Source organism: Bufo gargarizans, chromosome 5 (assembly GCF_014858855.1).
Source record: "Bufo gargarizans isolate SCDJY-AF-19 chromosome 5, ASM1485885v1, whole genome shotgun sequence".
Taxonomy (NCBI): Eukaryota; Metazoa; Chordata; class Amphibia; order Anura; family Bufonidae; genus Bufo; species Bufo gargarizans.
Window position 1 is genome coordinate 5,263,230 of NC_058084.1, and position 17,003 is coordinate 5,280,232.

Consider the following 17,003-nt stretch of genomic DNA (forward strand, 5'->3'; position numbering starts at 1 on the left):
TCCCCCATTTTCTGGTAAGTACCAACCTACCTACAGCATATAGCTGAATGGCGTGTGGATCAGCGTGCGCAGCACATAATGCCGTTGGATCTGACACTGATTCCCGGAGGGGGCCCCGCAGTCAGCAGTGCTATGTACTACTTTGGGTTAGGGCCCCCACTACAGATTAACATCAGGACACCCAATATCCTCACACTAATGACTGGCTATTGGAGCAGTACCTGAAACTGACAGCAGGGGGCAGTGTCCGCTGCTGCTCACACCCAGGCTGGAGACTGTACACCGGATAGGCTTAGATACATTGTCTCAGCAAACAGATATTAGGATTAGATACTCTAACTCAGCAGACAGTATCACTCATGATAGGATTGGATACACAGCTAAGTACACAGTATCACACAGGATAGGATTAGATACGCAGTTCAGCAGACAGTATTAAACAGGAAAGGATTAGATACGCGGTTCAGCAGACAGTATCACACATGATAGGCCTAGATACATCGGCTCAGCAAACAATATAATATTTTACGCTTAAATACACTAACTCAGCAGCCAGTATCACACAGGATAGGATTAGATACGCGGTTCGGCAGGCAGTATCACTCATTATAGGCCTAGATACATCGGCTCAGCAAACAGATGGTGTATATAAGCCTATCATGTGTCATACTGTCTGCTGAACTGTGTATCTAATCCTATCATGTGTGATACTGTATACTGAGCTATGTATCTAAACCTATCATGGGTGATACTGTCTGCTGAGCAAGTGTATCTAATCCTATCCTCTGTGATACTGAGCTGGGTGATCATGGGCGATACTTTCTGCCAGACTGTGTCTCTAATCCTATCCTGAGCGATACGGTTGATCAGCTGTGTATCTAAGCCAATCATGGGCGATACGGTCTGCAGAGCAAGTGTATCTAATCCCATCCTCTGTGAAACTGTAATTGGTATCTAAGCCCTTCATGTGTGATGCCATCTGCTGAACAGTGTACCTAATCCTATCCTGTGTGATACTGTATACTGAGCTGGGTACCTAGGCCTATCATGGGTGATACTGTCCAAAGTGTATCTAATCCTATCCTCTGTGATGTTGTATACGGAGCTAAGTATCTAAGCCTATCCTCTGTGATGTTGTATACAGCGCTAAGTATCTAAGCCTATCCTGTGTGATACTGTATACTGAGCTGGGTACCTAGGCCTATCATGGGTGATACTGTCCAAAGTGTATCTAATCCTATCCTCTGATGTTGTATACGGAGCTAAGTATCTAAGCCTATCATGTGTGATACTGTAAACTGAGATGGGTATCTAAGCCTATCATGGGTGATACTTTCTGCTAGAACGTGTGTCTAATCCTACCCTGAGCGATACAGTTGGTGAGCTGCGTATCTAAACATATCATGGGTGATACTGTCTGCAGAGCAAGTGTATCTAATCCTATCCTCTGTGATACTGCATACTTAGCTGGATATCTAAGCCTATCACGGGTGATACTGTCTGCTGAACCGTGTACCTAATCCTATCCTCTGTGATATTGTATACAGAGCTGAGTATCTAAGCCTATTATGGGTGATACTGTCTGCTGAACCGTGTACCTAATCCCATCCTCTGTGATATTGTATACAGAGCTGAGTATCTAAGCCTATCATGGGTGATACTGTCTGAGAGACCAGTGTTTCTAATCTTATCATGAGCGATACTCTTGGTGAGCTGCGTATCTAAGCCATTAACAATGATACTGTATACTGAGTCGTGTATCTAAGCCTAGTATACCTTCAGATTAGCTGGTGAATCTACATCTCCCTAATGTGCTACTGCTCCAGTTAGTATCACAATGATAGGCTTAGATACACCATCTAAGAAGGACAGTAGCGCACAAGGTAGGATTAGATACACCGTAACAGGCTTAGGAACCCAGCACAGTATACAGTACCTACACTGGCTCACTGACAGTATCACAGAGCAGAGGATTAGATACACTGGCTCAGCCGGTACTATCACACATAATAGGCTTAGATACACTTATTGCCCGATTTATATTACATTGTGATTGGTAACAAAACCTCCTAAAAAATGTACAAACTAAAAGTTCGGACCGTTTCCCGATACCGCCAGGATATGACACTGAGGGGGCGGGGCTCTCACAACTGTCCAATGACAGAAGAGATGACACTGCTCTGTGCACACAGCTTCCCTACAGACCTATGGGTCGCCATGGTTACAGACTACAAACAAACCCAATGTAGTCTGACCTTACATATTAATAAATAATAAAATAAAATAAAAAAAGAGGTTCTGCAGTAGCTGTGGAGTGTATAGATGACTACAATACAAGGAGTCACCTGTATTAACGTCCTCTACATCCGCTACCAATCTTAGAACTTCCCGTTATCCCATATAAAATGAATTATTCTGACACTTTCAATACAATTTATGGTTCAATTTCTCCCCATTTTCAAGACCTCTGCTTGCTTTGAGATAATACATCCCTGGCTTAAAGGGGTTATCCTGGAATTTGATATTTACAGCCGGATAACGCCTTCAATACTGCTCACAGCTGAGGGTTTGCCACAACTGTATCCAGTCCCGCCATTCCTCTGTGAGCTAGGCCCATACGCAGCACCCATCTCTCTCTCTCTCTGGTCCTGATAGGTTTGTTACAATGTATCAGCGCAGGTAAAAATGTATCTGCCCGGAGATTCACAGGAGGAGGGTCTAGACTGGATACAACGGCATCAAACTCTGAACTGTAATCAGTCAGTACAAGAGCGCTCCACATTCACTGACAGCAAGCAGGGATCTTGATAACGGTGAAGAAATTAAACACAAAAAGGGGGAGATTTACCATCTCCCTTGCGCCAGAAAAGTGCCTTTAAAAAGTCGCACGATGTGCGTTTGAATTTTTAAATGTGACTCCCCGCCCCCCAAAAAAAGTGGCAAGTGTTCTAGATCAGGCATCCTCAACCTGCGGCCCTCCAGCTGTTGTAAAACTACAACTCCCACAGTGCCCTGCTGTAGGCTGATACCTGTAGGCTGTTCGGGCATGCTGGGAGTTGTAGTTTTGCAACAGCTGGAGGGCCGCAGTTTGAGGATGCCTGCTCTAATGTCACCTGCGCGACTTTTCCAAATATTAACCCCTTTTTACGGAGGTTATTGAGCAGTTACCATGTTTTTACCGCACTAAGTGCCACCCTAGGGCGGGTGCTGGGCTCCTGCTCTAAAGGCAGAGATCACAAGAATCTCCCACGCCGAACAGTTAACCCTTAGGGTACGTTCATGCAGATCTTCCCTATTGAATTCCGGTTAGAATAAGTTATCCCCTATCCACAGAATAGGGGATAGCTATCGGATCAGTTGGACCCCCACTGATCACGAGAATGTAGGCTCTGTACCCCGTAGAGTCCCCCTGAAATGGATGGAGCAGCTGTACTCCGGCGTTCCCATTGAAACAAATGGAGCAGCGGCGCATTTCTGACCAGCCGCTCCGTCCGTTTCAGGGGGGCTCCAAGAAGAACATGGCCATCATTTGCGTGATCGGTGGGGGTCCCAGTGGCAGGATCTGATGATTATTCACTATCCTGTTGATAGGGGGCAACTTGTTACAACCGGAATACCCCTTAAATTCAACCACCACTTTTTTCTCTCCACTTGTGGTTTTTAAAAACTGCGCTGCAAAAAAAGAAGTGTCCTGTCCATTCTTGACACCGATTCCGGGTCCAGAATTCCCAGGAATTGAAATCTGCACTAAAACCGGGTTAAAAGACAAGCCATGAAAAAAAAAACGCCTAAAAAAACCCGATGCGGATTCCGCATTAGGTTTTTTTCAGCGCAGAAAACGCAGCGCAGTGTGAACATACCCTCAGATGAGCGGTGGTGAACAGTGACAGTCTGTCAGGGGGACCTAGAAAGGACGCCATAGAGGTCTGTACGCTAAACTGGGTGAGAAGCCGCCCCCACTGTGATCCTGCCGCCATATCATGCTCTCTTAAAGGGGCTGTGCCAAGTTTAAATTATCCCCTATCTACATGATATGGGATAACCTCCGATCGCTGGGGGTCCGTCTGCTGGAGACCCTGAGGACAGGGGTCCCATTCTGAGAGAGCAGCAGGTTGTGCCGCGCTGAACTCGGCTATCTTCACCAATCCCATGGACCGGGAATGAATCGGCAGTGCACATCAGAAGGGGGAATGGGCTTGGTGACCAGGGTGCCGCACTGAAGGCTAGACTGTGGGGTAACCCCCCCCCCTATAATGAATTTCCATGTAGGCCACGAGGACGGAGAACATTCCCTTCTCCTCCTACAGACCTTACACAGAGACGGGAGGGCGACGCTCTGCAGCCGGCTGACACCTAGCGCTGGACAAGTCCCTTCACGCCGTTTTCAGTACGCAGCCCGACTGATGGAGAGGAGACAGCTGAGCAAATATTTACCCGCAGATGAGAGGCTCTTCAAGTGCTTCCCAGAATCGCCCGAACACCCGGCTCCGAGGTGCGGCAGCTGAAGAATGAAGACCTGAAAGGAAGCAGAACGGCCAAATCGTCAGTCACCGGGATCAAAGACACAAACGGAGCAGCCCTGGATTCCCCCCGAACTGGAAAAATCAGCATGAAAAGTGTTAACTGTATTCTTCTGCTCCTGGGAAAGCTAGGTGACCACCAACGGGGAGGCAAGGTTAGCTCTACCAGCAGTGGTCACTCAGCTTTCCCTGTCATCTCTCCCTGACAATGTGACTGTCAAAAATACTGAACAGCAAACATTCCTAGGTGTAGTATGATACCGAGAAGAGGGATGCATCATGGGATAACTAGGCTGATAGACCAATCAGGACTATAGGAAAGCTGGGTCAACATGGCTAAGCAGTAGTCATTTGGCTTTCCCAGTCACCTGAACAGCTAACATGCCTAGTTGTAGGGTGCTACTGAGCAGAGGGATGCATCATGGGATAACTAGGCTGATAGACCAATCAGGACTATAGGAAAGCTGGATCAACATGGCTAAGCAGTAGTCATTTGGCTTTCCCAGACACCTGAACAGCTAACATGCCTAGTTGTAGGGTGCTACCGAGCAGAGGGATGCATCATGGTATAACTACGCTGAAACACCAATCAGAACTACAGGAAAGCTGGGTGATGTCAACATGGCTCAGCAGTAGTCACTCAGCTTTCCCAGTTGCCAGAATGGCACATACACTGAGCTATGCCACCATACACAGAAAGCCAGGCTGCAGACCAAGGAGGAAATGCAAACTGCATGTGGCCAGTGCTCCTTGTCTACATCGCAGTAGGGTTGTCACGATACCCAAATTTTGATTTGATTTCATTCCATAAAATAATATTGCGATACTCTATACCACGAAAAAATATTTTTTTTATTTAAATTTTTTTATGGAATGTCCGGCCCAAGGACTCCCTCCTTCTCCACTGTGCTGGTGAAGAGAACATGGGGCGCGCTGAGAAATAGCAAGACCAGGTATCGTATCGATACTTCGACACCCGGTGCAACTCTACATCACAGGCACCATCTTGTCAGTTGCTCCTTAGCAAGTCACTTGTCATGTTAAGTGCACTGCCATTTTGTAAAAAGTGAAGGTATATCGCTAGGACATGCCCTGCTTTATAAATGGTGGGGCTGCCCACCGATCCTAAGGATGAAGGGGCTGCACTGCCCGTTGACTGTCTTTCCCTGCACAGCAGTGCCACAGCCGCCCCTACGTCAGGGAAAGAAACATCCAAGAGAACGGGGCCGTTTAAGGAAAAAAATAAATAAATAAGTGGACCTCATGCTCAGGATCGGTGGGGGTCTCAGAGGTCAGCCCCCATTCCTCCTAAGTGATCACGTAGTGATATAACATCCCAATAGCGTTCTAAGATAATACCCCTTTAAAGGCCTTTGGCCTCTGTATTGTAGTCCTAGACAGTCCCTTTAAGGTCTGGGTTCTGCCACCGCCCAATTGGGCTTTGTGGCCTTTTGTTTCTGATATCAAATGACATGTCGCGGTTCACCGCAGGCCGCACACCCTGTCGAATATACGGTACTTTTATTACCCACTAGCAGAAGGACCCAGATTGGCACAGGTAGATTTCATCTATTTCATTTATTGTTTGTGTGCGTCGTTTAAAGATATCGACAGTATCCCCCATAACAGTGACCTCTACAGCCCCCCACCCCTTAACACTGACCCCCCCACAGTGCCCGCCCCTTTAACAGTGACCTCCACAGTGGTCTGCCCCCTTAACAGTACCATGCACAGTGCCCGCCCCTTTAACAGTGACCTCCACAGCGCCCGCCCCTTTAACAGTGACCTCCACAGTGCCCTGCCCCTTTAATGCTAGGGCTACACGACGTCATGTGTCACGCGACATTGTGTCTCAACAATTTTTATACTGATAGTCCATGGTGTCACACTGCGACATGTGACGAGATGGATTTTTCTGTGAATGTCGCAGTATGTCACATGTCGCAGGGCGACACTATGGACTATCAGTATAAAAATTGTCGCGCACCATTGGTGCAACATCGATGTCGCGCAACACATGTAGCAGTGCAGTTGTGCCCTACGTGTCGTGCGACTTATTGTCGTCCTGTAGCCCTAGCCTAAAGCTGACCTACAGCAGTGAAGGAAAATGGCTGGGTTGTTATGGAAACCTGGAGTAAAACTGTGTGTATGTGGAGACTAAGGGCCTGCGAGCTTCTATTGGCTGATAAGGGACATGTGACCGTGTGTATGGCAGTTGGGATATGAAGAGAAAGGCTGGCAGGCTTGTATTGGCTGATGGAGGTCATTTTTTGGGAATATCTCAGGAACGGTACGGCCTAGAGCTGAGACCCCACAAGATTTCTTTTCAGGTAGCAGGGGATGTGTAGTGCCAAGTTTTGTTGAAATAGATGGTTGCGTTTTGGAGTGATCGTGGAACATACATACATATATATATATACACGTCCTTTATATAGATATAGATTTTGTAAGTCTCTGACAGTCGGACTCCAGGTGACGGCTCCAGCAGAATACCTTGCCCCAGGAGATGAAAAAATCCCAGTGAACAATCCCAGTTATGAAGGAGAACCGGTTCCTGTCTCAGGGCAGCCTCACCCGCAGGGGTACTTATCTGTAACTTCCCCCGCAGGGCGACAGACGAGGAACGTGCTTTTACTGAAGAAGAAACTACACAAATCCTTGAGAAGCCGGGGGCAGCTCGGCTCAGTCACAGCCCAAAAGTGAGCCTCAGTCTACCCCCCACCGGTTCTTTAAATGGATTTCTCTTCTTTTCGACAACACTTCAAAAGCTTTCTTCCCCCCTCCCTCCTTTGAACATCAGTTTGAGTTGATTCATTTTATAATATCTTTTTTATAGCAACCAGAGATGTTTTTCCTGATACAAGGCTCCGAATCCCCAGCAGTGATGTATTCCACCCCCCCCCCCCCCCGATCTGATATGGAGGACCTAGGATAGGTTAGCAATATATAAAAATGCGGACACTTCCTTTAAAATGATGAAATCCTCACTACCTGCAGCCACCACCAGAGGGAGCCCACGGTATACTGTTTATACATTGAACTCAATGAACGGAACCACTGAGCTCCCTCTAGTGGTGGCTGCAGGCAGTGAAGATTTTATCACTTGCCGCTATATCTCTGCAGGGGATTTGGAGCTTTCTGAAGGCTAATCATTTTAAAAACTTTAATCAGCCCAGAATTCTAGACCTAAACACAACATGACAATAAAAGAAGGGACTTGCTTTAAAGGGTTTGGGCCATGACTGATATAGTATATGACACTCTAACAAAGCTAGAACCAGCCCTGTACCTCACACGGATCGAAAGATCTCCATATTCATTGCGCCAATTACACTGCTAGATTAATTTCAGCCTAGCAGCTTAGGGGGGGTGTCCTTTCTCAGGGGGCGTGTCAATTCTACTGCAGCTCTTCCCCCATCACAGCTCAGTGGGCGTGTCCTTTCTGCTGCAGCTCTCTCCCTGTAACTGCCACAGCTTCTAACAGAACATATGGCTGGTGGCAGTTGAAGATTTACACTGAGCATGTGCGACCACCTCAGAGACATGGACAGAGAAATAAGAAAGAGAACAAACAGCAGGGGGCGCTCTACAGATACACTTTATTGAATAACTTAGTGGCGATGCTAAATTTTTAATGAAATGCAAAAAATGTTGAATATTTTTTGGGACACAACCCCTTTAAATGTTCTCACAATATGGTGTCCACTAAGGCCTCAGTTATAGCTGCAAAGGCTGGAGAGTCACAGGTCAGAGCGCATTGTATTTTAGACTGTAAGCCTTTATGGTCAGTCTCCTCCTGCAGACAGTAGGCTCCCTGGTTTTAGATCCTTCCTGTCAAATCCAGAGCTGCATTCAGAATTCTGCTTTTAACTTTCTTAACACAGAGCAGTGCCTTGTGGGAGCTGTGGTGAAAGTGGCACCGCCCAGACATCACAGGCCTGATAAACCTCTGCCCATGTCCAGAATTTTGAATGCAGCTTTAGAGGTGAACGGAGTATAATTCTCCGCTAGGGTACCAACACAGAGATTAGATTACAATCTCTTAACTACGCCTTACAACTCTGTGCCTGACGAGGCATGCTGGGAGGAGTAGTCCCCGCGCAACAGGTTACGTAAACACTCTCCTGCCGAGACTTCCTTGTTCGGAGGCTTCGTATCTCGTGCAATCACAGAAAGAGGAAGCGCTCGCACAACGCCTTCCTATAAACGCCATGCAATCAGCTCACGCTGCATCCTGTGCCCAGTAATGGAATGACAGCGCTGCCGGCAGGGAAGGGGTTACAAGAGTCTGTGACGGATTTAAAGGGGAAGTAGACGAAGGTCTATGGCCGGAGATAGCGAGGACCCAACCTGGTTGAAGGCTTGAGCTGCGTGCCATTTTTATGGGGGATAAAAGTCCCCTGTTCTGGTGATGGCGGGGGGGTCCCAGCACTCAGATCCCCCCTAATAAGGGATAGCTTCTTCTAACCGGAATACCCCTTTAAATCACTGCACAATAAAATGTTATCCACAATCCTAATATACCTTGTGTTTCAATTCCTCATAATTTTCAAAACCTCTGCATTGCTGTCCATGAAAAATAGCATATTTGCTTGCATACAGAGGCTAAAAAACCCTACCAGACCGCATACTTCTCTCAGCTGAGACTTTGTTACAAAGGTATCTGTTATAGACAATCCTCTGGGAGATACATACATCACTAGCACAAATCCCTCTCCTGTTTGCTACAATGTATCAGCGCAGGTTAGGTGTATCAGCCTGGACTACAGATTACTTAACAGAGGACAGTCCTAGCAAACCCTCCGATGTCTAGTAGGCCTCCGGATCTAAACAAGAAATTTTCCCATTTATTTACAGCAAGCAGAGATCTTGCAAAACGGTCATGGGTCTCCTTGACGCGCACTAATATTTTTTTCATTTACTTGGGGAGAAAGGGGGGGGGGGTGATTATTCCATCTATGATTAAATATTCTGCTATCTTCTCACATACTCTCTGTTTCCGACACCTCAGCATTTTCAAGATCTCTGCTTGCTGTCTGCCATATTTTATTTAGCTCATCCTGAAAAATCATTCGGAGCTAATGCTTTTCACGGCTGAGGGTTTGCGACGACTGTATTCAGTCCACACAACCACGTCTGTGAGTTCAGCAGCACGACGGTTTGCTACAATGTATCAGCGCAGGTAAAATGTATCCAGGCGGAGGCTCTAGACTGGATTCAGGGGCAGGAAACCCTACGCTATATTCAGTCAGTAGAGAGGTTCAGCACATAAAAGAGGGATTCCCTTCACTGACAGCAAGCAGAGAGGTCTTGCTTGGGAACCAGTGAGGAAACAAAGCACAAAATACATCAGAAGGAAGGCTGCTGTTCATTACAGGACGTCTCCGTGGCAACGGCATCAAATGAGAGTTCTAATCCCAAATCCCTCCATGCTGATCAACCCTTTCAGCGGTGTCTGCGTCCGAGCCGCATTTTGCGGAATATAAGCGAACCCATTCATTCCTATGGGTGAATAAAATGTGCGGACAACATTCAGTATGTTGTCCGCATCCGTGTGTCCGCAAAAATATGAAGCATGTCCTAGTACTGTCCGCACAGATCAGTCCGCAGCACCATTCAAGTCAATGCATCAGTTTTTTGCGGATCCGTTTCCAGTATTTTTGAAGGCCTTACAATCTTTTTTTTTTCCTTTCGTTTTTGGCGGACCGTAAAAAACGGAAGACATACGGAAGTCACTTGTCCGCAAAATGCGGACACACGGTTCCGTTATTTGCGGACCGCAAATCGGAAAGGATTACACACGGTCGTGTGAATGTACCCTAATAGACCATTAGAGGGTTAAACTACGGAAAAAATATAAATACTGAAAAAATTACAGCAAAATTCAAGCCATCCCGTCCCATTGGCTGTCCCCGATTCGTCAGCGCTGGTCTCTTGTGCTTAATTAGCCGGGTCCTTGGGGGGAGCTCAGGCCCGACTTCAAGGCGATGGGAGCTCGTCAGCGATGTAAATTAAATATGCGCATATATTAATGTCCTTCCTTTCATGCCTTTGGACCGTTCAGGGAGAAAATCTCTGAAAGTGGCGCTCATGGGGCCAGGCCGCGCCCGGGTCATTGAGCAGGGCCGCCGCCATATCGAAACCTCTAATAGAGGGGTTTGGCGACGTCAGGCGCTCACTACAGGACGTGAAAGCAGCGCGGAAGATTCTGGTGTGCAAAATACGCAGCCGAGGGCTAAGACGAGGCGAGGAATATTAGATCTGTGAGTAATAAGCACACAGAACATTAGCGGCTCACATCAAGAAATACAATGCGACGACAGCTTCTGCGGGGCGGCAGACTTAAAGGTACAGTGGTCTCTATCCCAGGATGAGCCATGTCCTCCCTGCCTCCTCACTGTCCTGTGTCTGGCTGTAAGGCAGCTGGCTGCAGCAGAAACCTCCCACCCTCTGCAGAAATACACAATGGTTAAAGGGGTTGTGTAAGAATGGGGGGGGGGGTAACTTACCCTGCTCCTTCTCCAAACATCCGGTTTCACTGGCAGTGGCGGTGACCAGATCCCCTTACGTCATGTGACCATTTGCCATGACATAAAGGGGATCTGGTCTCCGCCGTGGCCAGCGATTGGCTGCAGCGATGTCAAACCGGATGTTTACAGCGAGGGTGCCTGGAGGAGGAGTCAGAGCCAAGAAGCAGGTAAGTCGTCTTCCCTTTGCAGGTACGGCCAAGCGAGGGAGTTTGCCCCCCCCCCCCATTCTCGCACAACCCCGTTCACACAGAGTTATTTGGTGCCGATTTTAATTTCAATGGGAAGCAGCACGTCGAAAAAAAAGAAGCACCGTGTCCCATCTCGGGGCGTAATCCGTCCTGAGTCTCCCATTAAAATAAATGGGAATTGTACAAAAAAAAAAAAGGTTTTTTGTTTTCGTTTTTTTTATGCACTTTTTTCCTCTGACAAGTTTAATGCATTTTTTCATGCGGTTTTGGCAAGGATTTAACATTCCTGCCCATTTTCAATGGCTATTGCACACGGATTCCGCACAGGACTTCTTTCCCATATAGCGGTTTTTAAAACCATATGGTTTAACATGCGGATTACGCACTGAAATCAATGGGAAGGCTCCGTATGATTTTGGTAGAATCCCCACCAAAACTGTAGCAAACACCCATTGGTTTAACAATAAATAAATAAATATCATGAAATAATAAACACTGAAAAAGCCCCGATTCCTCGCCGATTTTTGTAGGCGGAGTTTTAAAATCCGTTGAGTGAACATATCCTTAGCCCCGCCTATTTTTAAGCTCCACCTATTCAGCAGATTTCTACAAGACTGATTGCTTTATACTAAACCCATCCTCTGCCGACAAGTCCGTACGATGCAGTACGCCATAATCGAGAATTCACCTATAACCTTGGGTCTACCAAACTGCAGTGAAGACTGACACAGGACAGGGCAGTAGGAGAGAACCGAAATGAGGAACCTAACCTAAAACAAGGCAGACTTATAGGGCCATGCAGGGGATGTGGAAAGCTGGGTGATGCCCCAGATAAGTACTATCATGGCTGCCTTTCCCGCAGAATCGTTTTTGTGTGAATATTTTGCACCGATTTTTTTTTTGGTGTGAAGTTGAATGTGATAAAATCTACAATTCTGTACCATTGGAACCTCCTGGTCTTCATCTAATAAGATCCCGAGTCTCCTAGTCCATGAATAGAATTCTAAAACCCCAGTGAAGACTGACACCTACCAAGCAGTTCAAATCAGAGAGAGGAAGTAGAAAGGGGAACCATTCCGCACAGCTTTGGAGACTTCTAGGCCGTGCAGGGTCTGTGAGAAGCTGGGTGATGGCCCTGATAGAGGTAGTTAAGGTCGCGGACGCTTCTAATGGGCAGGGTCATTGAAGGGGTTGCACTTCTGAGGCCATCAAGCAGAGGATTTCTGCAGAGCAATGCCAAGAGAATAGTGTCAAAGAGCAGAACATTGCAGACACAAGCATGCTGAGGCTCGCCTCCGACCCGCGCGCTCCCCCCCACCACCACCTGCTCGCTCAGAGTTCACCTCCAGCAAAATCCACTGCTATTCCGAAACAGCTGGAACGCTCTGCACCCCACACCAACATGAGGAACGTGACAAAGGCATCAAGGAGATGACTTGTCTCTGAAATCTGTGGAACGTGCTGGAAACATGTCCGACTCATGGAGGCCACACCGAGCAACTTAAAGGACCTCAATATGATCGCCCACAAGGGTCACCACCCAGCTTTCCTAGTGACCCGCACAACAAATCTCTCCTAGCTATACCGCAATATGGTAGCAAGGAATGTATTTCTGCAAAACCAAGGCGGAGGATGCTGGGTGACAGTAGGCGGCGGCCATGCTGGTCGTCGCCCAGCTTTTCTAGATAGGAGTGTGATACTAGAAGTCGAGGAAGAAGACATCGCAAGGATTTCTAGTGACTGGGAAAGTAAGCTTCATGGAAGGCACGGTCCTGAGTAATCTCTACATTCCTCACCGTGGTGTCTGGTGTTTGTCTGGAACTTATCGTTATGTAAATTCTGGGAGATCCGCGCATTATATATCCTCACCCCAAACCGCAACGCCCTAATTATCACACACTGGAGACAGATGAGGAAGGAGCCGCATATAAGGCAGCAGCTCTCAGGTCAGACGTCCATAGTACCAGCAAGTGCTCTGCTGTTAAGACTGGTGCAGGGTCCATGGGGGCCACAGGACCCTAAGGTTGGGAGTGACTGTGCAGACACAGTGGCCTGTAAGTTGGGGAACGGTGTTAACACAAGGCCCTGTAGGTTCAAAGAGGGTGCTGACTTAAGGCCCTGTAGGTTCAAAGAGGGTGCTGACTTAAGGCCCTGTAGGTTCAAAGAGGGTGCTGACTTAAGGCCCTGTAGGTTCAAAGAGGGTGCTGACTTAAGGCCCTGTAGGTTCAAAGAGGGTGCTGACTTAAGGCCCTGTAGGTTCAAAGAGGGTGCTGACTTAAGGCCCTGTAGGTTCAAAGAGGGTGCTGACTTAAGGCCCTGTAGGTTCAAAGAGGGTGCTGACTTAAGGCCCTGTAGGTTCAAAGAGGGTGCTGACTTAAGGCCCTGTAGGTTCAAAGAGGGTGCTGACTTAAGGCCCTGTAGGTTCAAAGAGGGTGCTGACTTAAGGCCCTGTAGGTTCAAAGAGGGTGCTGACTTAAGGCCCTGTAGGTTCAAAGAGGGTGCTGACTTAAGGCCCTGTAGGTTCAAAGAGGGTGCTGACTTAAGGCCCTGTAGGTTCAAAGAGGGTGCTGACTTAAGGCCCTGTAGGTTCAAAGAGGGTGCTGACTTAAGGCCCTGTAGGTTCAAAGAGGGTGCTGACTTAAGGCCCTGTAGGTTCAAAGAGGGTGCTGACTTAAGGCCCTGTAGGTTCAAAGAGGGTGCTGACTTAAGGCCCTGTAGGTTCAAAGAGGGTGCTGACTTAAGGCCCTGTAGGTTCAAAGAGGGTGCTGACTTAAGGCCCTGTAGGTTGGAGGAAGGTGTTGACATGAAGCCCTGTAGGTTGAAAGAGGGTGCTGACTTAAGGCCCTGTAGGTTGGAGGAAGGTGTTGACATGAAGCCCTGTAGGTTGGAGGTCGGTGCTGACGTGGGGCCCTGTAGGTTGGGGGGACCTGACGTGGGACCCTGTAGGTCTGAGGAGGGTGCTGACGTGGGACCCTGTAGGTCTGAGGAGGGTGCTGACGTGGGACCCTGTAGGTCTGAGGAGGGTGCTGACGTGGGACCCTGTAGGTCTGAGGAGGGTGCTGACGTGGGACCCTGTAGGTCTGAGGAGGGTGCTGACGTGGGACCCTGTAGGTCTGAGGAGGGTGCTGACGTGGGACCCTGTAGGTCTGAGGAGGGTGCTGACGTGGGACCCTGTAGGTCTGAGGAGGGTGCTGACGTGGGACCCTGTAGGTCTGAGGAGGGTGCTGACGTGGGACCCTGTAGGTCTGAGGAGGGTGCTGACGTGGGACCCTGTAGGTCTGAGGAGGGTGCTGACGTGGGACCCTGTAGGTCTGAGGAGGGTGCTGACGTGGGACCCTGTAGGTCTGAGGAGGGTGCTGACGTGGGACCCTGTAGGTCTGAGGAGGGTGCTGACGTGGGACCCTGTAGGTCTGAGGAGGGTGCTGACGTGGGACCCTGTAGGTCTGAGGAGGGTGCTGACGTGGGACCCTGTAGGTCTGAGGAGGGTGCTGACGTGGGACCCTGTAGGTCTGAGGAGGGTGCTGACGTGGGACCCTGTAGGTCTGAGGAGGGTGCTGACGTGGGACCCTGTAGGTCTGAGGAGGGTGCTGACGTGGGACCCTGTAGGTCTGAGGAGGGTGCTGACGTGGGACCCTGTAGGTCTGAGGAGGGTGCTGACGTGGGACCCTGTAGGTCTGAGGAGGGTGCTGACGTGGGACCCTGTAGGTCTGAGGAGGGTGCTGACGTGGGACCCTGTAGGTCTGAGGAGGGTGCTGACGTGGGACCCTGTAGGTCTGAGGAGGGTGCTGACGTGGGACCCTGTAGGTCTGAGGAGGGTGCTGACGTGGGACCCTGTAGGTCTGAGGAGGGTGCTGACGTGGGACCCTGTAGGTCTGAGGAGGGTGCCGACGTGGGACCCTGTAGGTCTGAGGAGGGTGCTGACGTGGGACCCTGTAGGTCTGAGGAGGGTGCTGACGTGGGACCCTGTAGGTCTGAGGAGGGTGCTGACGTGGGACCCTGTAGGTCTGAGGAGGGTGCTGACGTGGGACCCTGTAGGTCTGAGGAGGGTGCTGACGTGGGACCCTGTAGGTCTGAGGAGGGTGCTGACGTGAGACCCTGTAGGTCTGAGGAGGGTGCTGCTGACGTGGGACCCTGTAGGTCTGAGGAGGGTGCTGCTGACGTGGGACCCTGTAGGTCTGAGGAGGGTGCTGACGTGGGACCCTGTAGGTCTGAGGAGGGTGCTGACGTGGGACCCTGTAGGTCTGAGGAGGGTGCTGACTTGGGACCCTGTAGGTCTGAGGAGGGTGCTGACTTGGGACCCTGTAGGTCTGAGGAGGGTGCTGACTTGGGACCCTGTAGATCTGAGGAGGGTGCTGATGTGGGACCAATGTAGGTTCGGGAACGGAGCTGATGTGAGACCCTGTAAGGTTGGAGGTCAGAGCTGACGAGAGGCCCTGTAGGTTGGGGGACTGTGCTGATGTGAGGCCCTGTAGGTTGGAGGTTGGTGCCGACATGAGGCTCTGTAGCTTGGAGGTCGGTGCCGATACAATTGGAGGGATGCATCAGACACTCTTAATGAAGGCACTGTAGGAGGCAGGCCCGCCTTGGGTGCCAACACACCTTGCCTGGCAATGCTAAGGATAGCAGATTAGGGGAAATGTATTCAATTTCAATTTTGTTGTGTAAAAAAAATAAACGAAAAAAATAAATCCAGAGGTGAATTAAAATTCCAGAAAAGGAATGTGAAAAATTGAAAGGTTACCGCATGTTTCCTCCCATACAGAACCGTGGTAAATGGAGGAGAACTGGAGTAATTGGCTTCAGCTACGGTCAGTGACTATGAGTGCAGCTGTCAGACACAGCACTGCACATGAAGGGGCTGCGGACCGGCGCCGAGCACAGAACCCGCTGCACGGCTAAACCTAGGACAAACCTGACGGTCATCAGCTGGAACCAGTCAGCATGGTGTTGAGATGTTACAATTCCTGATACATCTCCCACAAGGCGACGCAGTGGGGAATCCTAGATATAATCTATGGTTAATGTTATGCATGCAGCTCTGGATGTAACTGGAGTAGAACTGAGTAAAGATAATGGTGCCACCTCCCGTCATCCTGTGATCAGGCACAACACTGGTCAGATAACAGTACCACCTCCCGCCATCCTGTGACCGGGCACAACACTGGTCAGATAACGGTACCACCTCCCGCCATCCTGTGACCGGGCACAACACTGGTCAGATAACGGTACCACCTCCTGCCATCCTGTGACTGGGCACAACACTGGTCAGATAACGGTACCACCTCCTGCCATCCTGTGACTGGGCACAACACTGGTTAGATAACGGTACCACCCTCGCCATCCTGTGACCGGGCACAACACTGGTCAGATAACGGTACCACCTCCTGCCATCCTGTGACTGGGCACAACACTGGTCAGATAACAGTGCCACCTCCGCCATCCTGTGACCAGGCACAACACGTCAAATAACAGTGCCACCTCTTGCCATCCTGTGACTGGGCACAACACTAGTCAGATAACAGTGCCACCTCCCGCCATCCTGTGACCAGGCACAACACGTCAAATAACTGTGCCACCTCCTGCCATCCTGTGACCGGGCACAACACTGGTCAGAAAATGGTGCCACCTCCTGCCATCCTGTGACCGGGCACAACACTGGTCAGATAATGGTGCCACCTCCTGCCATTCTGTGACCGGGCACAACACTGGTCAGATAATGGTGCCACCTCCCGCCATCCTGTGACCAGGCACAACACGTCAGATAA

The 17,003-nt window shown here is 49.4% G+C and overlaps 1 protein-coding gene across 7 annotated transcripts in view; it reads right to left on the bottom strand.

Annotated features, from left to right (window-relative positions):
* Positions 1–17,003, bottom strand: part of CYRIB (CYFIP related Rac1 interactor B) — a 160,494-nt gene that overhangs the window by 47,219 nt on the left and 96,272 nt on the right. For all 7 annotated transcript variants that reach the window (XM_044294758.1, XM_044294754.1, XM_044294752.1 and 4 more), the window contains exon 2: positions 4,435–4,516. The gene's annotated coding sequence lies outside the window, so the exon portion shown is untranslated. The remainder of the gene's footprint in view (positions 1–4,434; positions 4,517–17,003) is intronic.